The following is a 26,820-nucleotide window of genomic DNA, read 5'->3' on the forward strand; positions in this document are numbered from 1 at the left end:
CTGCCAAATCTTCAGACGACAATTCTAAAGAAACTTAAAAGGATAACTTCTAGTTTGTTCATGTTTAAAGTCGAAGAACACATTATTGCCCTGTTTTTATAAATTCATGTTGACTAAACATATTTAAAGATCATTGTGTTTTAGAACATTTATTTCTGAAATTTAACTTTATTTCTGAATCAGCTTCCTCAGTAATACCGACCTCATGAGTGCCATTGTGGTATTTTATAAATAATATAGGTAAAATACTTTTTAGATACGAGGAGACTGGAAGTCCCAGAGCTGAGGCCTGGCTAACTTTTATGAGAAAGGCAGGTTGGGGTGTGTTTGTGTAGTTGTTGTACCCTTAGGGAAAGGGTACCACTTAGTAGACCCTTAGAACCCAGGATTAGGAGCTGTATTTAACGAGAATAGACACAATAACCTGCAAGAGATAGATTCAAAACCAGTTACAAACTTTTGGAGAAAAAAAGGCAGGAAGGGAGAGGTTGGGGGCTCGGGCCATCCATTGCTTGGAGCTCGGCTTAGCCAGGCTGGGGGGTCCTCCCAGGGGCTGATGAATGGGCGCTCGACTGGCTTAGGAGCTGCCCGCAGGGAGGTGAGGTCTGGGGCCCGGACGCCCGCGGGGAAGGTGGGGACCGGGGCCCGGACACCCGCGCGGAAGGTGGGGACCGGGGCCTGACGCCCGCGGGGAAGTGGGGACCCAGCCCAGCCGTCCGGGCAGCAGTCGAGTTTTAGAGCCATCTGCCGGGCAGGCAGCGGACGGGTGCGGTGAGTTGTTGGTCACAAGCCGACTTCAGGCCGCGGGCTCGAGCCAGGCGCCTCAGCCGCGTTTCCAGTCAGAAAGCGGTGAGGCTTGAGGCGCGCTCGGGCGCAGGGCGGGCCCAGCTCCCCGCGGGGTGGGACTGACTGTGCGTCCGGCCCGCCCCTAGAGTCGGCTGATTGGTGTTCGGTTCCTGTGTCTTGTGTTCTGGTGTGTGGCGCCCCCTGAGCGAGCTTTGAGGGGACGTACCCACCTGTCTGAGCCGCCGGTTTCACAGCGGTGGTAGGAAGCGGGAAACTGGGGGTGGAGTGACGCGCCCCTGTGCCCGGTTCTTGCGCCACTCTCCGGGCCCTAAGGCCTCTGCCTTGGATGTAGGATATTCTCCTTAGGAAATCCACAGAGCTGTTATTTTGCTCTAGGTGCTGATTCGGTTCCCGGCCGGACCCTTCCAGCCCTGTTGGTGCCTGGGGAGAGGGGGTGACATCTGGGGCTCCGACAATTGTATGGTCCTTTCCCAGGCCGAGCCTTGGAGTAATTTGTTCCCGTTGATTTTTCCTTCTTTGTCAAATTCTCCGCAGTTATTTGACGGTCGGTTATTCCCTTAAATGTTCCCGACTTCTTCCTTAACTCACAAAAATTTCTAGCAAATCAATAATTTATATCTGAGTTTCTGTACTTTTAAAATAACGAGTATATTTCTGAGTAAAAATTGTAAGAAATAAGTAATAGGCCTGCAATTTTATATAAGTTTATGCAATAATTGTATACAATAAAATAATTTTATACAATAAGTAAAGACTACAGAAGACAAAACGGTGAATTGTCATTAATATAACTAGAGATTAATTGTATCTAGTTGTATTAATATAATTAGAGGTTGACATTAATATAACTAGAGAAGGTGCAGATCGGCACTGCAAATTATGTAGTCTCAAAAATAGTTTAAGTATTTTAACAGTGATTATAGCAGAGCAGACACTTAAAACTATCTGGGATGATATTGTTTATTTTGTTTGGCAATCTAATTTTGTGCCACATGCTGAAACTAAAACTTTAATAAGTAATAAATAATAGGAACTTAGAAAATCTGAATCTAAACCTAGAACTTTAATTAATTTAAAATAGCATCCCCTCACATCACAAACTCATACTGAACTGTAGCAAGGTCCCTTGTAGGACCTGTGTTTCTTTTTTTAAAAAAGATTTATTTACATTTTGAACGTGCTAAATTCATCATCTTTTAGAACCTTCAAGATTTTATTTACATAAATCCTGAACTAGAAAAAAATTTCACATTTTTTAGATTGGTCAAATTTTAAGTTTCTAAGTTAACAGAAAATTATTTTTATTTAACATTATTTTTATAAACTGGTTATTGCTAATGCATTTATTCCACAGTAGATTCTTATGGACCATTTACTGTGTGCCAGGCACTATTCTGGGTTATTGGAACACATTAGTGAGCAAAAATTCCCTGCTTGCTCTAGAGGGAGAAACATAATAAAGAACTAAGCTTATACTATAATGTTAGTTATCAATTCATGCTATGAAGAAAAATAATGCAGGATGAGAGGATGCAGTTTTAGATAAGGGATGTTTTTTTCCATAGGAGTGCATAAGAACTAAAATATGGCCGGGCATGGTGGCTCAAGCCTGTAATCCCAGCACTTTGGGAGGCCGAGGCGTGCGGATCACGAAGTCAGGAGATGGAGACTATCCTGGCAAACACGGTGAAACCCCGTCTCTACTAAAAATACAAAAAAAAAAAAAAAAAAAAAAAAAAAAAAAAAGAAATTAGCCGGGCGTGGTGGTGGGCGCCTGTAGTCCCAGCTACTCCGGAGGCTGAGGTGGGAGAATGGCGTGAACCTGGGAAGCGGAGCTTGCAGTGAGCCGAGATCGTGCCACTGCACTCCAGCCTGGGCGACAGAGCGACACTCCGTATCAAAAAAAAAAAAAAAAAAAAGAAAAAAGAACTAAAATATGTACACGATATTTGTATTCTGAACCCAAACAAGTTATATTCTTGTATGCTAGAGCTAGAAATAAGAAATTCTTTTGAAAATATATACTGTTTGTATAGGAGGTTTTTGTTAGTTCATGCAACACTTTTCTTCCCAAATGTTTTAAATTTGTAGTTTTGTTGTCTATTTGTAGTTGCTTTGGGAAGAAAGTATTCAAGTGTGTAAATGTTAGCCTTAAGATTTTCGACTTAAATTCTGAGGTAGCAAAGCCATATGAAAGTGGTCTAGTGAGATTTATTTTAGAAAAAGTTTCTTTTGTTTGAACGTAGTTTTCCTAAAACTAGAAAGGGAACATTTTATTTGTTACTTTTTGGGCACTATAAAAACGTGATTAACATTTTCATTTATACTTTTTCAGATAATTGTTTTCAAGTTCTGAAATTGTTTACTTAAAGCTGTTAAAGACTTCGCATATTTCTGAATGACTCCCTCTACCTCCTGCCCTGTTATCCTAGGCTTAAATTGTTTTAGACATTTATAGAACCACACTAATTTGTTTCATTTTTACACTTGTTTTTGTTGGTAACTGATTAATAGATAGAGAAAAATGAAGAGGGCAATTATATTAAACAGATGGAAGGGGGAAGAACCCAATAAGGAAAATAGCGAAAACCCCCACAATATTCTATATCAGTAAGAACAGCCCTAAAGTATATATACAGGTTTAGTTCTCATACAGTAGCATTTGTCAAGTGGAAACATTCTCCCTTCCCCACGTCACTCCCACTTGTATCTCATCCCCACATCAAGGAGGATTCAAAATTGGAGAGACATAATCTGACTTGGTAATGCGTATTTCTCCGCTAGATGGCATTAATACAATTTCTTTGATTGTAGTTTCTATCTTGAGGACAAATTTACAATGTATTAACTAAAGCAGAAGAAACAGAAATGTGATTTATGTTTTACAATTTGTTCATCTGATTTTATGTTTTGTCATATAGAATGTCCTATGGTGTTTAAGAATTTAGAAAAAAATTGGGATATGCAAGGAAAAATAATTCTAATGGGAGCAATGTGTGTATCTAGAGACTAGTTTTCTTTTTTAATCACGTTTGCATCTTTGTTCAACCGAGATTTTTGTTATGTTCCAAGATGGCCAATGCTGAATGTTTTTTTTTTTTTTGAGACGACATTGTATAATATTGTAAATATGCATATGTATGTTAAACTTATAATTTTTTTATTTGGGAAAAGTTCAAACATATGAAAAAAATTATAATGAGCCCCATGTACCTATTACATAGCTTTAGCTGTGATCAACTCATTGTCGATATTATTTCAATACTCTTTCATCTCTCCCCTTTATTTTGAAGCAAATCCCTGCATATGTACATAGTATATTGTTAGAGGTGCACATATTCACAATAAAATGTGCTGCCCTAACTCAAAAATAATGATGTGAACAAAGTATTAAGAGCCCAAGAAGACTGATTAATTCTTCCTTGAGGAAGAAGACAAATTCAGAAAAGCCTTTGAAGAAGAAATGACATTTGACCTATACCTTGAAGGATGGATAGGAATTTGCCAGTTGGAGAATGGAAGAAAGCACATTCCAAGCATTGGAGCACTATGAAGAGAAGGGAGCAAGTTTGAATCCATGAATGAGTGGAAAGCAGAGAATAATGTATTTGAATGTTGAGGTGCTTTGAAGGAAGTTGCAGACGATGAAGCTGGAAGGATAGTCTTTGGTTATATTTTACAGGAGACTGTGGAAAATTAGTGATTATAGTTTATACAGAAATATTTTTCTACATCTTTATAAACTGCTTTTTCCATATTTTGTAGATTTATGACAAAGTCCAGTTCTCAACAATGCTGGAATCAAATGATTGCTTATTTTCCTTGGATAATTTGTTTTTTGAAAAACCAGATGAAGTTGAAAAGTAAGTCTCCCTTAAAGATTGATAACACAGTGTATTACTTTAGGGTTTTTTGAATTTGGGTGAGTTTTAGTTTTCTCTCTGGTAAATATACAAATAAAAATGAGGAATCCACAGAATGATATTTCAGTTACATATTTGGTAAACATGGAATTCTCTTACCAGTAAGAGGGGAGTAACTGAAGTTTAACATCTTAAATGTTATAATTTTTAAAATAGAATAGATTTGGGCCAGGCGTAGTGGCTCACGCCTGTAATCCCAGCACTTTGGGAGGCTGAGGCGGGTGGATCACCTGAAGTTAGGAGTTCAAGACCAACCTAGCCAACATAGTGAAACCCTCTCTCTACTAAAAGTACAAAAAAATTAGCTGGGCTTGATGGTGCATGCCTCTAATCCCAGCTACTTGGGAGGCTGAGGCATGAGAATCGCTTGAAGCCTGAGGCGGAGGTTGCAGTGAGCCAAGATGGCACCACTGCACTCTAGCCTGAGCAACAGAGTGAAACTCTGTCTGAAAAAAACACAAAGAAAGAAAGAACAGATTCTTGCCTATTTGGCTTGCATTTATTTGCATATCTGGTTTGTTCATATTATTTTTGGCCAAGCTAAAAATGGGAAATAATGCTCAAAGAGTAGCTCAGGACAAGGAATGACATCACCATTTGGAAACAATGAACAGTATGCCAAAGGCAAAGTATGATAGGCACATTAAGTGCTGGCAGGAAGTAGGGATGGGAATAAAGATGTGAGACCAAAGAAAACAAGACTAGAGAGTAGGTAGTGTGTTAAATACTGACTTTTATGGATTTTCATGTGCATTGTTCAATTTTGAGTTTTCTATGTATTTTTAGTGTATTGTATTATCCTATTTTAATGAGGTGTATTTATTGCCTTGTTTATTATTTTACTTGTTCATTCAAATATTGATTGAAAGTTGAAAGGGTTATAAAAAGGATGAAACAGACTTTTACTTACAAAATACTTAAAATCTAGTTGAGATTAAACACACAAATGGAAAGGCATTTATAAGTAATATGACCATGTAAATAATCATCTATACTGGGACACTTTTGAGAGTGAAAGAGCACATCCAACTGGGGCAACATGTGTTAATCAGGACTGGCCAATGCAAATTTTGTAACATGGTTGTTTTTCTGAAAATATAGTCAAAAATATGTGCGAAACAAATGAGAAGCATGTGTTCATGCAGCGAAATTTCAGACTTGGAAGGAAGGTTGTCATGCTCTACACAGTCAGGTCAGGCTTTTTGGGTAGTAGGGGGAGACTTCAGGAGGCTTTGAAGGATTTGATAATTTCTATAGGAAGAGAAGAAGTAGGCATTTGAAGGCAGAGTGGTAGAGCAAGAGAAAAAGGATGGAGATGGGACAATTCATGGTACTTTTAAGGATAACGTGTAGAGAATTTTCCTTGAGTAGATGATTCATGAAGTGGAAACATTGGGACATAAAGTTAGAAATTCTAAGTTGAGGTTAGATGGTGATGTGTGTTAAATGCTGGAATAAAGATTTTGGATAGAATTCACTGTGGGTTAAAAACCTTGGAATTAACAAATATTTATTGAAATTATGTAAAGGACTTTGCTAAGTATGCTAATGTAAATGGACATAAAAATAAAACTCTTAGGTGTTTATAATCTAGAGGGAGTATCAAATATGTATCTGTCACATCTATTCATCTACGTATCTGTCTGTTTCTGTCTATTATCTATTGGTACATTCACACAGCTCAAGGCAGACTATGATACATACTATAGGTTCCCTCTATAAGAAGAAGGGAGGAGAAAATCTTTGGGAACCTAGGGAGATTTCTTGGAAAAGGTAGGATTTGAGCCAGCCTTTGAATATAAGCTCTAGTGCCTAGAACAATACATGGTACATAGTACTCAGTAAATAATTACTGAATGGATTAATGAATGAATAAAACGGTGGATTTCTGTAGGTAGATATCAGAGTGGGGCAAGGCACAGGGGAAAGCTGAGTAAATATCTTTGAATGCAGGTGAGGAGTGACCAGGCACGGTGGCTTACACCTGTAATCCCAGCACTTTGGGAGGTTGAGGTGGGCAGATCACTTGAGTCCAGGAGTTTGAGACTATCCTGGCCAACATGGTGAAACGCCGTCTCTGCTAAAAATACAAAAATTAGCCAGACATGTTGGTATATGCCTGTAATCCCAGCTACTGGGGAGGCTGAGGCATGAGAATCACTTGAACCCAGGAGGTGGAGGTTGCAGTGATCTGAGATCTCGCCACTGCACTCCAACCTGGGTGGCAGAGTGAGACTTGTCTCAGGAGGAAAAAAAAAGATGAGGAGAGACAGAATGCATTATCTATTTGTTATACATCAGGGAGTTCAGTTTAGTTTGGACTATAAGGTATGTGTAGGAGGGTTAAAACTGTAAGGTGGTCTAAGGCCACTAGGAAGTTTGGCAATCTTTCAAAGCCACTGAAGGATTTTGAATGGAGTAATGTAATGAAAACAATTCCAAATGAATGTGGTAGGAACCTGTAAAATTAATTAGAGAGAAAGCCTGGAGGCAGTGAGGGCAGTTAAGACAAGTTAATAAGAGCCTTGATAATGATAATGACCATGGAAACACAAAGGAAATGATGAATTTAAGAAGCATTACAAGGAATATACAGTAAGACCTAGTATGTATCTAGATCTACTTAGTAAAAAAGGTACTGTGGTTTGGATTCTGGGTAACTGGGATGATGATGTCACCTCTGGAAAAAAGATTGGGAAATTATAAGGAAGATTTGATTTTATTAAGAGGCAGAATAGTAGAGCTATTATTCCTCTTTCTTGAATTTTCTGAAATAGTCCTTGTGTAGAAAAGAGTTAACATAGCAGCCTAAACTGCTGTTCTTGAAAAGGCCTGCTTGCAAGGTTGGCTTTGGCTAGCGTCTGAGAACTTAGATTTCAGGAAGATCCCCTCCATTAGCTGACAACAGTGGCTTGCTGTGTGTAAACTGTTTATACAAATAATATGGTTTATGTGAACACCCGCTTTTTTTCTGTGGTTCTGGAATTTAGGTGTGTGCCAGACAGGGGATGCTTATGCTAATGTTAGTTAGCCCCCAATAAAAACCGGGGCATTAAGTCCCTGAAGAGCTTCCCTTCTTTGGCAACATTTCATGGGTATTGTCTTAAGTCATTACTGAGATAATTAAGTGCCTCCCACAGTCTGCTGGGAGAAGACTCTTAAAAGCTCATGCCTGGTTTTCCTTGAACTTTGTCCTGGTAGCCATGAGTAGGACTGTATGCTGAGTCTTATGAGTCATTTTAGGGAATTATTGAACTGGGGGTGATCTTGGGCACCCTCTGACATAGTCCTAAATTTTAAAAGATGTGGCCTGTTATTAAACAGTCTGTCAGACGTTGCCAGATAATGCGTTGTAGATTTTTTACTTGGAAAATATGGTCGGAGTAGCTATGTGCTAGGGTGCTCTGAGAGACAGAAAAGTAAAAGACTGAGTCTCTCACTTTAGAGAGCGTAACATCCTAAATGACTAGGTCATAAAATTTTTGAGACTTGGTATAGACAAAATATATGATGCTCTTCTCAACTTTATTTCCTGTCACCCAACACTTATCTTTTTGTCCTAATGAAGAACAAGTCAACTTTGATGGGAAAGGAACCATTAAAGCAGTATCAGTTAACACGATCATAGTTGAAAGACAAGGAGGGGTAGTTAATGATGCCAACAGGGTGGCAAAAATTTCAATTACTATAGGTTATAAAGAGATTGTCAATTTCAAATGATTTCTTGGCTTTTTCTGTAGTTTGTAGATGGTTCTGGACTAAGAATATTTAGGTTAGGACATTAATTTGTAATAATGTTGTAGGAATACTCTAGAACAATGGTCCCCAACCTTTTTGGTACCAGGGACTGAATTTGCAGACAGTTTTTCCACAGATGGTTTCGGGATGAAACTGTTCCACCTCAGATCATCAGGCATTAGATTTTCATAAGGAGCATGCAACCTAGAGCCCTCTCATGTGCAGTTCACAATGGGGCTCGCACTCCTGTGAGAATCTAATGCCCTTGTTAATCTGACAGGAGTCGGAGCTCAGGCAGTAATGCTCACTTGCCCGCTGCTCACCTCCTGCTGTGCAGCCAGGTTCCTAACAGGCCAGTATCAGTCTGTGGCCCAGGGGTTTTGGATCCCAGCTCTGGAATACCAGTGATGGTGTAATTTACACATTGGTGACCTGTGATTAGTTGTGAGATATGTCAAGTAATTTGTTACTTGTAATAGTTAAAATGCTAAAGTTTGAGAATGATTTACTCCTTTTTTTTTTTTATATTGGAGCAGATTTAAGATTCCTGTTACTGACATTTGAATTGGAGAAAAGGAAATAGAGTTATTGCCATTATTTAGGTAGCATATCTCTCTCACACAACAGAATCATTAATCCTATGATACATGAGGGTAAAAGGTTGAGAACACTGCTGTGTAGGGATAAATCAAAGTGCTGACAGAAAGTTAATTTATAGGATGTTTAAGAGTCTATAATTGAGTAATGTTTAATAAATACATAGCTTCTCATGTTACATCTTTATTAATATATATACTCACATTTTTATATTTTACGTAGCCATCCAGATAATGAAAAGTCATTAGATTGGTTTCTCCCTCCTGCTCCATTGATTTCAGAAATTCCAGATACTCAGGAGTTAGATGAAGAATTAGAAAGTCATAAACTGTGAGGTAAATTATCGCATATTTGTTTTGAAGCCAAACCCATACAGTTCATGGCAATATATTTTTTAAAGCCCTGATTTGATTGTTACACATTGTGTATGCATGTATCATAATATTGCATATGCCCCCAAAATATGTGTACTCATATTGGGTATTGATTTCAGAAATTTCAGATACTCAGGAGTTAGAGTAAATTAGAATGTCTGGGAGGCCGAGGTGGGCGGATCACGAGGTCAGGAGTTCGAGACCATCCTGGCCAATATGGTGAAACCCCATCTCTACTAAAAATACAAAAAAACTAGCTGGGTGTAGTGGCATGCGCCTGTAGTCCCAGCTACTTGGGAGGCTGAGGCAGGAGAATGGCATGAACCCAGGAGGCGGAGGTTTCAGTGAGCCAAGATCGCACCACTGTATCACTCTATCCTGGGCAATAGAGGGAGAATCCGTTTCAAAAAAAAAAAAAAGAAAGTAATAAACTGTTTGATAAATTATCACTTATTTATTGTGAAGCCAAACCCATACAGTTCATGGCAGTATTTTTTTAAAAAACTCTGATTTGATCATTACACATTGTGTATGCATATATCAGAAATATCAGATATCCCCCCAACATATGTATACTCATTATGTAAACAATTAAAATTTCTTTATTTTAATGAAATAAAATGAAAGTCAGATCCTTCTTTTATTAAAAAGAGTGCTCACCAAGCTGGATGCAGTGGCACTTGCCTGTAGCCCCAGCTACTTCGGAGGCTGTGAATAGCCACTGCACTCCAGCCCGGGCAACATAGTGAGACCCTATCTCTAAATAAATAAACAAACAAACAGACCCCCCCATCTCTAAATACATACATACCCCCCCAAAACAAAATAGTGCCCACCAAATCTTAAAATTTAAAACATTTGTCTTCTCTGTACATATAATACACATACATATGCATACATAAATGCACACAATACACTATTACACACACGTGTTGATTTTTTGTTTTATGAATATTTTTTCTGTTACTATTAAAATTCCTATCACTACTGTTCAGTTTTTGCCTTGCCATTTACTAAAGGTAAGATCGCCTGGTAACCAGCTCCCAGAAATACTGAGTGAAAAAAGTGAGATGCAGAAGATTAAATATAGTGTGATACCATTTTTAAAAAGCTCAAAAACAAGCACACTCAAACAATGTATGCGAGCTAATGGAATATTAGTAAAATTTTAATTTTTAAATTGGATCATAGGCTCATACACATACATTTTATGATTAAGCTTTGTAATTTACATATATGTTATATATATACTTATATCAAATAATATATAGCATAGAGTATAATGTAGATACATAGATGCTAAAGCAAATTTAAGTTCTAGTAAGACATCCAAATTCCCCCTAAACTTCCCTAAAAATTCTTATAAAGCTTCGAAAGAAACCTTTAAAATTCTGTCACTCTGATGAAAACATTCCTTTATTTTGATTTTAGAAACAAGACTACAAACTTAAAAGCATTAGATATGTTAATAATGAATTGTGTTTGGTAACATTTTATATAATTGGTCATGGTATTTCTGTGTATAAATCATTTATATAAATTTTAAATCTTCATAATTACTTGTATAATTATATCATTTGTTATGGGTCAGAAAGAAATTAAACCTATTTTGTAATGCAGGTACTATGGAAACTTCAGATTTAATTCAATAATTCCATATTAACTTCTGGGTGTCATTTAGTGATGTAATATACCATAAGTGTAACAATTACCTGTATTTTAAAACCTATGGTGTCACTGATTATCTTATTATTAGTGCTTTGCTTTTGGCTTTCATATTTAACTTGGAATTTTTATTGAAGTTTTTCATCATTTTGAAAATTTCCTTTAATGGAGAACATGTAATAATTAATATATTCTTTTTTTGTAGGTCAGGAAAAGAGGCCAAAAATGTTAACATCAAATTTAAAGATAACTAATGAAGACACAAATTATATTTCGCAAAGATAACTAATGAAGACACAAATTATATTTTGCCAACACAAAAATTCCAATTTGCCTTTCCTTCTAATAAATATGAACAGGATGATCTAAATTTAGAAGGGGTAGGTAAAAATGACTTATCACATGTTGCTGGCAAGCTGACATATGGTTCTCAGAAATATAAAAATCACATTGGCACTGAGATAGCACCTGAGAAGAGTGTTCCTGATGATACAAAATTAGTTAATTTTGCAGAAGATAAAGGAGAGAGCACATCAGTATTCTGGAAAAGGTAATTATTATAATTAAACCAAATAATATTCTGTGAATAAATTTGAATATTTGTACATCTAAAAGTATTAAATATGGTAGAATGTGAATGAGAAAAACAGCAAAATTCTATCTCCTAAATAATTCCTTACTTTCTGCATTCCTGGTGTCATAGTCCTTGTCCTACACATAAAAATAACCATAATTGTAATATTTAACTGTCTACTACAAATGGTACCACAATAGTCCAGGTGGGACACAGGAATCTTCATTTTGAACAAATTTTCTAGGTGATTATTATGCATACAAAAGTTCGAGGCCCATTTTCCTAATGCCTTGAGTTTTAAACAGAGGAGTGAAATTAGATTTTCTTTTCTTTAAGAGTTCATTGGCCCCAGTATGGAGAATAAATTATAATAGAAGGGAGTTAAAATAAATTGTGAAGGTCCACTTAAAAGATTGTCTTATTAATCTAGATGGGAGAAAGTGGTAGCCAGACCTAGGACAGTGGTATCAGGAATGGAGACAATCCAGAATGATTTAGGAGATACAATCCCACAGGACTTAAGTGATTATTGGATATGAGATCTGACTCCTAGGTTTTTGGTTTGAGCCAGAATGATGAAGGCTGGTGGTGCCCTTTTTTGATTTATAGAACTGTAAAGTAAGAACAGGTTCAGGGGAAGGTGATGAGTACAGATATGGCCATGTTGATTTTAGATATTTATAAATAGTCCAAATATTCAATTGGGTATATGGATTCAAGATTCAGAAGAAGTTTAGTTGATTGTTTTTGTTTTCTCTGACATAGGAGATGTGGTTATCTGTGGAGTTTGAGGGGAAAAGTGAGAGTACTGAGCAAGAATGAGAAGAGTGGAATAAATTATGGAGAATGGGAAAGCAGTCTAATTAGAATAATGGTAGGATTGATGGACACTGTAAAGGGTCTGGCTGATGTTGATCTCTATATGTTTGTAATAACGGCTTTATTAAGATATAATTTACATACCATAAAATTCACCTTTTTAAAGTGTAGAATTACTTTATTTTCTTATTTTTTTCATTCTTACATATTTACCCACATTGGTTTTTATAATACAGTTTTGCAACCATCACTATTAACTAATTTTAAAACATTTTCATCTCCTGCAAAATAAATTCCTTATTAATTAACAGTTACTCTTCATTCCTCCCTTTCCACAGCACCTGGTGACCACTAATCTACTTTCTGTCTTTATCATCTCTATGGATTTACCTATGCTAAACATTTCATATAGGTGGAATTATACAAAATATGGCCATTTGTCTGGCTTCTTTCACTTAACATTTTTTTTGGAGGTGAGTATTTTTTTCTTTTCTTTTTTTTATTACACTTTAAGTTCTAGGGTACATGTGCACAACGTGCAGGTTTGTTACATATGTATACATGTGCCATGTTGGTGTGCTGCCCATTAACTCATCATTTACACTAGGTATTTCTCCTAATGCTATCCCTCCTCCAGCCCCTCACCCCACAACAGGCCCTGGTGTGTGACGTTCCCCACCCTGTGTCCAAGTGTTCTTATTGTTCAGTTCCCACCTATGAGTGAGAACATGTGGTGTTAGGTTTTCTGTCCTTGCAAAAGTTTGCTCAGAATGATGATTTCAAGCTTCATCCATGTCCCTGCAAAGGAGGTGAACTTATCCTTTTTTATGGCTGCATAGTATTCCATGGTGTATATGTGCCACATTTTCTTTTTATTATTATTATTTATTTAAGTTCTAGGGTACATGTGCACAATGTGCTGGTTCGTTACATATGTATACGTGTGCCATGTTGGTGCGCTGCACCCATTAACTCGTCATTTACATTAGGTATATCTCCTAATGCTATCCCTTCCCCCTCCTTCCACTCCACGACAGGCCCTGGTGTGTGATGTTCCCCTTCCTGTGTCCAAGTGTTCTCATTGTTCAATTCCCACCTATGAATGAGAACATGCGGTGTTTGGTTTTTGGTCCTTGCGATAGTTTGCTGAGAATGATGGTTTCCAGCTTCATCTATGTCCCTACAAAGGACATTAACTCTTCCTTTTTTGTGGCTGCATAGTATTCCATGGTGTATATGTGCCATATTTTCTTAATCCCATCTATCATTGATGAACATTTGGGCTGGTTCCAAGTCTTTGCTATTGCGAATACTACCGCAATAAACATACGTATGCATGTGTCTTTATGGCAGCATGATTTATAATCCTTTGGGTATATACCCAGTAATGGGGTGGCTGGGTCAAATGGTATTTGTAGTTCTAGATCCTTGAGGAATCGCCACACTGTCTTCCACAATGGTTGAACTAGTTTACAGTCCCACCAACAGTGTAGAAATATTCCTATTTCTCCACATCCTCTCCAGCACCTGTTGTTTCCTGACTTTTTAATGATTACCATTCTAACTGGTGTGAGATGGTATCTCACTGTGGTTTTGATTTGCATTTGTCTGATGGCCAGTGATGATGGGGATTTTTTCATGTGTCTGTTGGCTGTATAAATGTCTTCCTTTGAGAAGTGTCTGTTCATATCCTTTGCCCACTTTTTAGTGGGGTTGTCTGTTTTTTTCTTCTAAATTTGTTTGAGTTCTTTGTAGATTCTGGATATTAGCCCTTTGTCAGATGAGTAGGTTCAAATTTTTTCTCCCATTCTGTAGGTTTCCCGTTCACTCTGATGGTCATTTCTTTTGCTGTGCAGAAGCTCTTTAGTTTGATTAGATCCCATTTCTGTATTTTGTCTTTGGTTGCTATTGCTTTTGGTGTTTTAGTCATGAAGCACTTGCCCATGCCTATGTCCTGAATGGTATTGCCTAGATTTTCTTCTAGGGTTTTAATGGTTTTAGGTCTAACATTTGAGTCTTTAATCCATCTTGAATTAATTTTTGTATGAGGTGTAAGGAAGGGATCCAGTTTCAACTTTCTAAATATGGCTAGCCAGTTTTCCTGGCACCATTTATTAAATAGGGAATCCTTTCCCCATTTCTTGTTTCTGTCAGGTTTGTCAAAGATCAGATGGTTGTAGATGTGTGGTATTATTTCCGAGGACTCTGTTCTGTTCCATTGGTCTACATCTCTGTTTTGGTACCAGACCATGCTGTTTTGGTTACTGTAGCCTTGTAGTATAGTTTGACGTCAGGTAGTGTGATGCTTCCAGCTTTGTTCTTTGGGCCTAGGATTGTCTTGGTAATGTGGGCTCTTTTTTGGTTCCATATGAAGTTTAAAGTTGTTTTTTCCAATTAGGTGAAGAAAGTCATTGGTAGCAATGAATCTATAAATGACCTTGGGCAGTATGGCCATTTTCATGATATTGATTCTTCCTATCCATGAGCATGGAATGTTCTTCCATTTGTTTGTGTCCTCTTTTATTTCGTTGAGCAGTGGTTTGTAGTTCTCCTTCAAGAGGTCCTTCACATCCCTTGTAGGCTGGATTCCTAGGTATTTTATTCTCTTTGAAGCAATTGTGAATGGGAGTTCACTAATCGTTTGGCTCTCTGTTTGTGTGTTATTGGTGTATAGGAATGCTTGTGATTACTGCACATTGATTTTGTATCCTGAGACTTTGCTGAAGTTGCTTATCAGCTTAAGGAGATTTTGGGCTGAGACGATGGGGTTTTCTAAACATACAATCATGTCATCTGCAAATAGGGACAATTTGACTTCCTCTTTTCCTAGTTGAATACCCTTTATTTCTTTCTCCTGCCTGATTGCCCTGGCCAGAACTTCCAACACTATGTTGAATAGGAGTGGTTCTAGAGGGCATCCCTGTCTTGTGCCAGTTTTCAAAAGGAATGCTTCCATTTTTTGCCCATTCAGTATGATATTGGCTGTGGGTTTGTCATAAATAGCTCTTATTATTTTGAGATACACCCCAACAATACCGAATTTATTGAGAATTTTTAGTATGAAAGGCTGTTGAATTTTGTCAAAGGCCTTTTCTGCATCTATTGAGATAATCATGTTGTTTTTGTCTTTCGTTCTGTTTATATGATGGATTACATTTATTGATATACATATGTTGAACCAGCCTTGCATCCCAGGGATGAAGCCCACTTGATCATGGTGGATAAGCTTTTGATTTGCTGCCGGAATTGGTTCACCAGTATTTTATTGAGGATTTTTGCATCTATGTTCATTAGGGATATTGATCTAAAATTCTCTTTCTTTGGTGTGTCTCTGCCAGGCTTTGGTATCAGGATGATGCTGTGCCACATTTTCTTAATCCAGTCTATCATTGATGGACATTTGGGTTGGTTCCAAGTCTTTGCTATTGCAAATAGTGTCGCAATAAACATACATGTGCATGTGTCTTTATAGCAGCATGATTTATAATCCTTTGGGTATATACCCAGTAATGGGGTGGCTGGGTCAAATGGTATTTGTAGTTCTAGATCCTTGAGGAATCACCACACTGTCTTCCACAATGGTTGAACTAGTTTACAGTCCCACCAACAGTGCAAAAGTGTCCCTATTTCTCCACATCCTCTCCAGCACCTGTTGTTTCCTGACATTTTAATGATTGCCATTCTAACTGGTGTGAGATGGTATCTCACTGTGGTTTTGATTTGCATTTGTCTGATGGCCAGTGATGATGGGCATTTTTTCATGTGTTTGTTGGCTGCATAAATGTCTTCTTTTGAGAAGTGTCTGTTCATATCCTTCGCCCACTTTTTAATAAGGTTGTTTTTTTCTTGTAAATTTAAGTTCTTTGTAGATTCTGGATATTAGCCCTTTGTCAGATGAGTAGATTGCAAAATTTTTCTCCCATTCTGTAGGTTTCCTGTTCACTCTGATGGTCGTTTCTTTTGCTGTGCAGAAGCTCTTTAGTGTAATTAGATCCCATTTCTGTATTTTGACTTTGGTTGCCATTGCTTTTGGTGTTTTAGTCATGAAGCACTTGCCCATGCCTATGTCCTGAATGGTATTGCCTAGATTTTCTTCTAGGGTTTTAATGGTTTTAGGTCTAACATTTGAGTCTTTAATCCATCTTGAATTAGTTTTTGTATGAGGTGTAAGGAAGGGATCCAGTTTTAGCTTTCTGCATATGGCTAGCCAGTTTTCGCAGCACCATTTATTAAATAGGGAATCCTTTCCCCATTTCTTGTTTTTGTCAGGTTTGTCAAAGATCAGATGGTTATAGATGTGTGGTATTATTTCCCAGGTCTCTGTTCTGTTCCATTTGTCTATACTTCTGTTTTGGTACCAGTACTGTGCTGTTTTGGTTACTGTAGCCTTGTAGTATAGTTTAACGTCAGGTAGTGTGATGCCTCCAGCTTCGTTCATTTTGCTTAGGATTGTCTTAGCAAGGCAGGCTCTTTTTTGGTTCCATATGAAGTTTAAAGTTGTTTTTTCCAATTATGTGAAGAAAGTCATTGGTAGCTTGATGGGGATGGCATTGAATCTACAAATGACCTTGGGCAGTATGGCCATTTTCACAATATTGATTCTTCATATCCATGAGCATGAAATGTTCTTCCATTTGTTTGTGTCCTCTTTTATTTCGTTGAGCAGTGGTTTGTAGTTCTTCTTGAAGAGGTCCTTCACATCCCTTGTAAGTGGGATTCCTAGGTGTTTTATTCTCTTTGTAGTAATTGTGAATGGGAGTTCACTCATGATTTGGCTCTCTGTCTGTTATTAGTGTATAGGAATGCTTGTGATTTTTGCACATTGATTTTGTATCCTGAGACTTTGCTGAGGTTGCTTATCAGCTTAAGGAGATTTTGAGCTGAGACGATGGGGTTTTCTAAATATATAATCATGTCATCTGCAAACAGGGACAATTTGACTTCCTCTTTTCCTAATTGAACACCTTTTATTTCTTTCTTCTGCCTGATTGCCCTGGCCAGAACTTCCAACACTATGTTGAATAGGAGTGGTTCTAGAGGGCATCCCCGTCTTGTGCCAGTTTTCAAAGGGAATGCTTCTGGTTTTTGCCCATTCGGTATGATATTTTCTGTGAGTTTGCATAAATGGCTCTTATTATTTGGAGATATGTCCCATCAATAACTAGTTTATTGAGAGTTTTTAGCATGAAGGGCTGCACTTAACATAACATTTTTAAGGTTCATGCATGTTGCGTTATGTATCGGTCTTTCTTTCTTTCTTTCTTTCTTTCTTTCTTTCTTTCTTTCTTTCTTTCTTTCTTTCTTTCTTTCTTTTTCTTCCTTCCTTCCTTCCTTCCTTCCTTCCTTCCTTCCTTCCTTCCTTCCTTCCTTCCTTCCTTCCTTCCTCCTTCCTTCCTTCCTTCCTTCCTTCCTTCCTTCCTTCCTTCCTTCCTTCCTTCCTTCCTTCCTTTCTTTCCTTTCTTTCCTTTCTTTCCTTTCTTTCCTTTCTTTCTTTTCATGGAGTCTCGCTCTGTCACCCAGGCTGGAATGCAGTGGTGCAATCTTGATTCCCTGCAGCCTCTGCCTCCCAGGTTCAGGCAATTCTCCTGCCTAAGCCTCCCCAGTAGCTAGAACTAAAGGCGTGTGTCACTGCACCCCGCTAATTTTTGTATTTTTAGTAGATACAGTGTTTCACGATGTTTGCCAGGATGGTCTTCATTTCTTGACCTGTGATCTGTCTGCCTTGGCCTCCCAAAGTTTTGGGATTACAAACGTGAGCCACCACACCCGGCCAGTATTTCAGTTTTCTTCTGGCTAAATAATAGTCCATTAAATAGATATATCACATTTTGTTTATTCACTTATCAGTTGATGGACATTTGGGTTGTTTTCTCTTTTTCTATATTGTGAATAATATTGCTATGAAAATGCATGCAAGTTTTTGCGTGAATGTGTGTTTTCAATTCTTTGGATATAAACCCAGAATAGAATTGCTGGGTCATATGGTAACTTTATATTTAACTTTTCTGAGGAACTGCCAAATTGTTTTCCAAAGTGGCTGCATCACTTTACAGTCCCATTCAGTAATATTCGAGGGTTCCAGTTTCTCCACATTCTGGTCAGCACTTGTTATTGTCTGTCTTTTGTATTATAGCCATCCTACGGGGTGTGTGAAGAGGTATCTCATTGTGGTGTTGATGTGCATTTTCGTAATGACTAATTGTCTTAGTTATTTTGGGCTGCTACAATGAAATACTATAGATTGGGTGGTGTAAATAATAAACATTTGTTTCTCATGATTCTGGAGGCTGGAAGTCAGAAATCAGAGTGCCAGCATGGTTGGGTTATTGATGAGGACCCTCTTCCTAGTTATGTTCTCCAATGCTTTTTCTTTGGTGTGTGTATAAACAGAGAGAACTCATGTTTCATCCTCTTATTATAAGGGCATTAATTCCATCATGGGGAAGTACCCTCATGACCTCATCTAAACCCATTGACCTTCCAAAGGCCCCACCTCCAAATACCATAACATTGGGAGGCTGAGGCAGGCAGATCATAAGGTCAGGAGTTTGAGACCAGCCTCACCAACATGGTGAAACCCCGCCTCTACTAAAAATACAAAAATTAGCCGGGTGTGTTGGCAAGCACCTGTAATCCCAGCTACTCATGAGGCTGAGGCAGGAGAATCGCTTCCCGGGAGGCGGAGGTTACAGTGAGCCGAGATCACGCCCGCCACTGCACTCCAGCATGGGTGACAGAGCAAGACTCCATCCCAAAAAAACAAAAAACAAAAAACAAAACAAAAAAAACGTTGGGGATTAGGGCCTCAACAAATGAATTTGGAGGGAGGGACATTAATATCCAGTGTATAGCAAAAATTTTAAGAATCTTTTCATGTGATTATCAGCCATTTGTATGTCTTCTTTGGAGTAATGTCTTATTCAGGTCTTTGTCCATATTTTAATTGGGCTATTTGTCTTTTAATTGTTGAGTTTTAAGAGTTCTTTATTCTCAAAGTCTCTTATCATCTGTATGATTTGCAGGTATTTCCCCCTATTCTGTGGGTTTTCAGTTTTTTGATGGTGTTCTTTGCAGCACAAGTTTTAAATTTTGATAGAGTCCAGTTTATCTAATTTTTCTTGTATTCTTATGCTTTTGTTTTGATGTAATACTTATTTGGCGTTACTTTGGTTGCTTATGTTTTTGGTGTCATATCTAAGAAACTATTGCCTGATCCAAGGTCATGAAGATTTACTCTTAAGTTTTCTTCTAAGGATTTCAGAGTTTTTAGCTCTTACATTTACGTTTGTGATCTGTCATTTAATATTTTAAATATTTGTGTGAAGTAGGAGTCTGTCCTCATTCTTTTTGCATGTGGATAGATACTCAGTTGTTTCAGCGTCATTTGTTGAAAAGACTGTTCTTCCCCTACTGAATGTCATGGCACTGTCATTGGAAATCAGCTGACCATAAATGTAAAGACTGGGTGTTGACTGACACCGATTGATTCTCTGACACCAACTTGGCATCTAACAGTTTAAATCAATTTGACACTTAACTCCTGGAATTAGAATCAGACCTACAGTTTGAAGGCTCAGTTTTTTGTTTTTGTTTTTTTAATTATACTTTAAGTTTTGGGTACATGTACACAACGTGCAGGTTTGTTACATATGTATACTTGTGCCATGTTGGTGTGCTGCACCCATCAACTCGTCAGCACCCATCAACTCGTCATTTACATCAAGTATAACAGTTCTATAAGACTGACCCCACTTTGAATTCCAGCTGAAAATGAGATTCCCAGGCTACCCACATTTCTGTCTGGCTGAGTACAAATTTGAGGCTTCCCATGGCCCCATCTTAGGTTTAGTAATTTGCTAGAATCACTCAGAGACCTAAGGGAAACACTTTACTTACATTTACCAGCTTATTATAAAGGGTACAACTCCAGATGAAAGAGATACATATGGCAAAATATGAGGGAGGGAGTACAGAGTTCCCACAACTTCTCTGAGCATGCCACTCTGTCAGCAGCTTGATGTGTTCACCATTCCAAAAGCTCTCAGAACCCTGTTGTTTAGGCAAGTTTTAATGGAGGTTCCATTTCATAGACAAGATTGATGAAATCACTGGCCATTGTTCATTAAACTTGATCTTCAGCCCTGAATGGATAAGTCATCTCCATTACTTATTCTATAAGATGTGAGTGTTTTATTAGGAACCTTAATGGTTGCTTCATCCCTTAGGGATATTGTGAACAAGTTATTTTGATAGATTGTCTTTTGATCAGTCAAATATAATACAGTACAGTCATAAAGATAAAGTGTTTCCTTGTTTTTAGAACTTTGCAAAGAAGTAGTTCTTACATTGAAGTGGTTGTTGGATATAGAGTTTGGGACGATTTAATCTGCTAATATTCTTAGTTTATATCTTTTCCTTTTTGGGGGGGTACACAGTGCTGATTTGATTGGCTAAGAAAACTGTCTTATCTGGTAGCTGGTAGCTTCTGTGGCGTGAAATGCAGTTGCTGACAACTTTTAATTCATTACAAGTCTGTTAATTTATTCCTATAAATTTAATATGTTAATACAATTGAGTAACTTGAATCACTTCAGTTAAATTTAACTACTATTAGGTGTTACAAAATTTACTATTTAATGTGACTATATTTAGTAGGTTTTTCTCTCTCTTAAGCACTTTACTGACTTTAAATGGAATATTAGTTATCTGTTGTTGTGTAATAAAATTATCCCAAAATTTAGTAGTTTAAAACAACAGTAAACATTATTATCTCTCACAGTTTCTACAGGCTAGAAATTTAGGAACAACTTAGCTAGTAGTCCTGGCTTAGGCTCTCTTGTGAGAATGCGTAAAGATATTGGGGGCCTCTCACAAGAAGGCCACAATCAAAATGTTAGACATGCTGCAGTCATCTGAAAGCTTGACAGGAGCTATCAGGTCTCTCTTCAAGGTGGCTTGCTGTCCTTGACTGAAGAGTCAGTGCTGGTTGTTGACAGGAGACCTCAGTACCCCTCCACCTGGCCTCTTCATAGGGTTGCTTGAGTGCTCTCTTTGTATTGTGACTAGCTCTCCACAGAGTGAGAGATCTAAGAGACCATGGGGAAAGGGGCAATGTGTTTCATTACCTAGCCTTGTAAGTCAAACATTTGCACTTCCGCAGTACTCTGCTAGTTAGACAGGCCAGTCCTGATTCCGCGATTCAATTTGTAGGAGACTGCAAAGGGATGAGGAGCAGGCAAGGATCATTGGGGCAGTTTTTGGAGGCTGACTACCACAAATGGATTTCTCTGAGTTTTAGGAAAGTAGACATACTTCGGTGGTAAACTTAGCAAGTTATATTTTAGGAGAATGTTTAGCTTTTTTGAGTAAACCATAATCTATGAATGTTTTTAAAGGGGCTAATTTTATGCTAGTTTTTCATATTCCAAGCAAGTGTTACAAGTGAGGAAATATGTGGGTCTTTTTTTTGCAGATTATTTAAAATATCTGACAGTATACATGGGAGTGCTTATTCTAATGAAAGTGAATTGGACTCTCACATTGGCTCAGTGAAAATTGTACAAACAGAAATGAACAAAGGGAAATTAAGGAACTATAGCAATAGTAGGCAGAAATTTCAATATTCTGCAAATGTGTTTACAGCAGATAATGCTTTTTCTGCTTCTGAAATCGGAGAAGGCATGTTCAAAGACCATCTTTTCCAGTTTCTTGCCAGCCTCATGATATTCAAAGTAATTTCTTGCTTTTTCAGTTCGTTTTATGAGTACAGACTAATCTGCATTTCTCAGCATATGGGAAAATGTAAAAATACAGTAAATTTGAGTAGATTATCTCTCTGTGCAATTTCTGCATTTTTTATTATGTTGCATTATTTTCTAAGCTGGGCTGTGTGTTAAAATATTTTATCCGGTGTGCTAAAAATATTTTTAACTTTGCTCTCAATAAAAAGTTGTGTTAGTTTTATTGAAACAGTTTTTATGGAAAGGTTAAAAATTCATTTCAGGTCCTAGCTTCTGACCATTACATTTTTTTTTAATGTTTATATAAATATGTAGGATTTTTTTCCAGAGGTAACAGAAAATGGTTTAGGTTCCTTGAAGGCTGTCACAGAAATTCGTATCCTTTAAGTTATTTACAATAGCTGCTTTATATTTATTAAATCATAATTTTAAAACATTTTGTTTAATTGTGTTTCTGTTTATTTTGGTTGATGGAGAAAAAGAGGGTAAAGTTAATCTTTTTGGTAATGTAAGAGGTACATGTGGCCAGGTGCAGTGGTTAACGCCTGTAATTCCAGTACTTTGGGAGGCCGAGGCAGGCAGATCACGAGGTCAGGAGTTCGAGACCAGTCTGACCAACATGGTGAAACCTCGTCTCTACTAAAAATATAAAAAATTAGCTGGGCGTGGTGGTGTGTGCCTGTAATCCCAGCTACTCAGGAGGCTGAGGCAGGAGAATTCCTTGAACCTGGGAGGCGGAGGTTGCAGTGACCTGAGATTGTACCACTGCATTCCAGCCTGGCAAAAGGGTGAGACTCCATCTCAAAAAAAAAAAAAAAAAAAAAAAAAAAAAAAAAAAAAAAAAAGAAAAAGAGGTATGTGTGTGATAGTGCTACTCAAGGTGTGACTGCAGACTGGTGCCAATTTGTGAACTGTTTGTTATCAGTTTATGACAAGTTAAGTACAGAAGTCAGATTTGTATTATTGGCAGAACTCTGAGCATATTTACTTACAAATGGGTAGAGATTACTTCGGGACATTTCCACAGATCTAGTATTTTTGAAAATCTAATTTGGAGTTTATACATAGGATCCAAGTTTCATGTCTGGGCATTTCCAGCATAAATATTTTGAGTACATTTGTGTGTTCTGGAGGTAACATTGTCTTTGCTTCTTTAATACCCTTTGTATGCCTATAATAGTGCATTTATTCTGTTTTAATTCACCAACAGTTTATGTGACTATTTCCCCATGATCTATGAATTATTTGAAGGCAAGGATGATGACTTACTTACCTGCCTATTTCCAAATACATTGGAAGGCAAATAAAGTAAGGCAGGTAAAGCAAGGAAATTGTTCTGGCAAAAGTATAGACATAAGCAAGGGTGAAGGTAAAAAAGTATGAAATACATTTGGAAAGAATAAGCTTTCCAGTTTGACTGAAGGGAAAGATATGATTAAAGAAGTAATAAGAAATGTTGGCTAGTTATCTTAGGATCATATCATATAATGTCATGAATACCAAGGTCAAAAGTTTATTTTATTTTATTTTTATTTTTTATTTTTCCCCCAGCTTTGTTGAGGTATAATTGACAAATAAAAATGGTATATATTTAAGGAGTACAACATAATTTTTTTATATGTAAACATTGCAAAAATAATTACCACAAGCAGGCTAATTAATGTATCTATCACCTTTCATAGTTACTTATTTTTTGTAGTGAAAATACTTACAATCTCTGTAATAAGGAGAAACCATGTAATATTTTTGAGCAGGTCAAATATCATCATTAAAACTATGCTTTAGGAATATATAATTAGTGACTCAATGCTTGGGAGTGTTCTAGCATCCACAGAAGTTATAGTCTAGTTGACAAAATGAAAACTGGATTCCAGATATTGCACAGCTGCACTAGAGAAATCTGGCAACAATAACTCTAATCCTGGGTACGCAAGGGATCATCTGAGATAATTCTGAAGAATGGTTAGAAAATATTTGCCTGACTTCTCATGAAAAATCGCCTCCAATGCAGATAGTAAAAATGAGGGAGAGGGATCAATAAGAGGGTTATACATGTTGATATAGTAACTATAAACAGAGCCAGTGTTTAGCACTTTATTCAGCATGGTGTCTCAATGCTGCCACACTTTCTTTCCTCTGGTGATCAAAATAGGATGGAAACATGGGAAATACATTAGCAGTAACCTGTTAAAGATGTTTAATTATCTGTACAATGGCTGATTCTTCTTATCCCTTACTGGAAAGCCTTTCCATAATATGACACTGACTTTTAAAGAGCTTTGAGGATCTTTATGCTATATTAGCACAGCTGAAGTGGTTCTGTTGTTTAGGGGTCTTTATTAGTTAGGACTACTGCTTACACTTGTGTCCACTGATTTATTGTCCAAAAAGTTCATTTTGTATAAAACTCATTGTCCTATACCTTGTTTCCAAGTGTGTATTTACAGTGGAAGACTGAATGCTATTTGTGATAATTTGAGAGTTTGCAGATTACTTGGGCACACCTTATTTTCTTATTCTCTCTAAATATTTTACTACATTTGAATCCTCAGGGTAATAGAAGTTTTCTCAGATTGATCCTACCACAGTAGTCTTGTCATTTTCAGTTCTGCAGACATTTTCCCCATAATTTCAGTGACACTGCTGAGAGTTTATTGAATGTAAGGCCAAAAATTGATTTCAGTTGTTGATAGTGATGATAAATGATGTTAGCAGTTGAGTTTTCCTATGAGCTGAGACACTGATTCTATAAATTGATATGGAACTATCTAATGAGAGAAAACCAACATAATGGCCCACTTGTGGGCTTGTTACAAATAAAAATTTGATAGTAAGAGACATGTTTTGAAGGAAAAATGAGATTCCTTCTAAAGCTGATAGATTTTCAAATTCAAAATTATGTTTTAGTTTTGGCACAGATATGACACTTTGCACACCAGAAAGTAAAATGAGGATTTATAAATTAACTGCTTGATGTAATAATTGCAAACCTATATTAACTGAGTACTTACTGTGTGTCAGGCACTGTTCTTGGTATTTGGGATATGTCACTGAAGAAAACAGACAATGAATCCTTGCTTTTGAGGAGATATCATTCTTGGGATGAGGGTGGGGAAGAAGCTAGATCTCAACAACTGTAATAACATATAAATAAGTCATAGAGTTTTTTAGAAAGTGGTGACTATTATGGAAAAAGAAAAAAGTAGAGCAGGGTAAGGGGGTTAAATTGGGACTGCTGGGATTCGTGGCTCAGGGTGTAGAATTAAACAGTAGTTAGGGTAGACCTTGAGAAGGTCAGATGTAAGCACTTAATGGAGGGAAAAGAGCCAAGGAAATATGGAGGGAAGAACAGTCTAGGCAGGGGAAGGCCTCATGGCAGGAACATGGCTGATGGTTTTGAAGAACAGCAGAGTTCAGTATAGCTAGAGGAGATGAGTCAGGGGGAAAGAGTAGTAGGACATGAAGTCAGAGAGATAAAGGCAGGGGCTGATGCGGGGAGGGAGTGGCAGTGGGAAGACAAGATCATGTACAGCCTTATAGCCATATACTTTGAGAGAAAGGAGGAATTTGATCAGAGAAGTAATATGATCTAAGTTTAAACAGGATCACTACAGCAATCCATCAGTTCTTGTATATCTTTATAAAAATCCAGTTGTTTAAATAACTGTGTACTTGTGTTCTCAGATAATGTTCTTAACCGTCTTATATCTTCTAATAGATTATAACAGTCTCAATTGTAGGAACTCATTTTCTTCTTTATTTACAACTTCCCACAGCTTTCTAAATCTATTAATGTATTCTGTATATAGTGTTCAACGACTGTAGTTGATATATTGTAAGAAGAATACCATGTAAATACAGATATCTCCCAATCTGTCAATAGACCCTCACCTTGGAGAGGGCACAGTTTATTCTTCATATCTATTTATATTTTTGAACTTTCTTATAGGGGAAGGATGATTTAAGTTCTTCCTGTCAAGCCAGTGTGTTGATAATTACAATTAAACCCACCACCTAACACAATTCAATTATCAAAAACAAAGAGATTTAGTATTAGGTAACCAGAAACACATCAGCTAATGAAGTACAATCAATGCTTAATAAAATAGTTGACTGAAATTCTGTACATTGAAGAAGAGATAAAAATCAAGTGGCCTTGTCAAGGTAAATAAGAAAAAGCACTACTCTGGAAAAGATAAACCAGAAGTAGAGTTCTGATTTACTTGCCATTATGTACTTGCATCTCTTCCATCATATTTAGCACTCAACTATAACCCTTATTTAATCTCTTATTTCCCTATAGGAACTTTGCAAGTTCTTTTCAGAATATGGAATGTGACTGGAGACTAGAATAATTTATGATAATTCTTTTCTTAAGATGCCAAATAGCAAATGTTAAAACCTCATCATTAAATGTTGTCACAATCAATATTAATGTAACTTAATTTTAAAATTAAAAGTAACCAATTTTTAAAATTCTGAAATATTTGACTCCTTAATGTTATTGTAAGCGGCAAAATTTAGAAGTATTTTCAAAGAATTTCCATATTTCAACTATATACAGTCCAAAGCCTTTGATGATG

At 37.1% G+C, this 26,820-nt stretch overlaps 1 long non-coding RNA gene across 4 annotated transcripts; it reads left to right on the plus strand.

Moving 5' to 3' along the window:
* The first annotated feature begins 482 nt into the window (after window positions 1-482).
* Window positions 483-26,820, plus strand: LOC105485377 (uncharacterized). 4 transcript variants are annotated; one of them, XR_011614558.1, is made up of 5 exons: window positions 483-973; window positions 4,573-4,670; window positions 9,288-9,400; window positions 11,310-11,484; window positions 12,836-12,974. It is a non-coding gene; the product is annotated as an uncharacterized lncRNA (long non-coding RNA). The 4 variants fall into 4 exon arrangements; XR_003018870.2 differs by lacking the exon at window positions 12,836-12,974 and adding an exon at window positions 26,541-26,820 and having other exon boundaries at window positions 484-973; XR_011614521.1 differs by lacking the exon at window positions 12,836-12,974 and having other exon boundaries at window positions 483-1,045; window positions 11,310-12,549.

This window comes from Macaca nemestrina, chromosome 1 (assembly GCF_043159975.1).
Source record: "Macaca nemestrina isolate mMacNem1 chromosome 1, mMacNem.hap1, whole genome shotgun sequence".
NCBI classification, from domain to species: Eukaryota; Metazoa; Chordata; class Mammalia; order Primates; family Cercopithecidae; genus Macaca; species Macaca nemestrina.